The sequence below is a fragment of the Chaetura pelagica genome, unplaced genomic scaffold, assembly GCF_000747805.2.
Source record: "Chaetura pelagica isolate M959 unplaced genomic scaffold, ChaPel_1.0 scaffold221, whole genome shotgun sequence".
NCBI lineage: Eukaryota > Metazoa > Chordata > Aves > Apodiformes > Apodidae > Chaetura > Chaetura pelagica.
The window spans coordinates 2,361,415-2,362,119 of NW_009952533.1; the positions used below are offsets into that span (position 1 = coordinate 2,361,415).

The 705-nt window shown below is 32.1% G+C and overlaps 1 protein-coding gene across 1 annotated transcript in view; it reads left to right on the forward strand.

Annotated features, from left to right (window-relative positions):
- Positions 1-705, forward strand: part of INTU (inturned planar cell polarity protein) — a 38,591-nt gene that overhangs the window by 26,197 nt on the left and 11,689 nt on the right. The gene's annotated exons all lie outside the window — the stretch shown is intronic.

Sequence of the window (705 nt, forward strand, 5' to 3'; positions counted from 1 at the left end):
AGGGAAAGCAGCCCCTGGTACGTAGCTTTATGTTTGATTTTGACCATTGAAGTATTTTACCAGGTAGAAAATATTACTCCAGAAGCTCATACATAACTTGTAATTTAGGAGGGTTATAAATGGCTGTGACAGAATCAAAATAAATATCCATACACTATACAAAGCTTTCCTAGCTTTTTTCCTTCCGATTTCTGTAATCTTATGAATATTAATGCTTGTTATTCTCTTTTAGGTTTTATTAATCATTCTGATTTTAATCCTGTAGATGTTTCTTAATTAGGTTTTTAGCCTCATAGCAAAATAAGGCTAAAAATGAAGCATCATGAGGGTTTTTTCTCTGAATTTGTAGCAACTTGGGGTGGCATCCATCTCTCTTTCTTTCTTTTAGAGTTATTATATCAATTGCTACTGTTGCATTTTCATTTTGCATCCTCTTGAACATTAGTGAATCTAGGGATTAATTTTTGCCTTTGTGATTTTTAAGTATTTTCACTCCACAACTAGGGAATTACTTTCCGTATCATGTGAAGAATTGATTGTATATCATACTCGAGTCAAAAACTGATTTTACTTCTACAATGGGATATTCTTTAATTTATAGGGCCTTTATTTGAGGATAATATTAACTAGGAGTTTCCTGGTTTTCTGATTTTTGTGTTTGATAAGACCTTGTGTATACCTTTTGTAATTGTGTTTGGAGGGAAA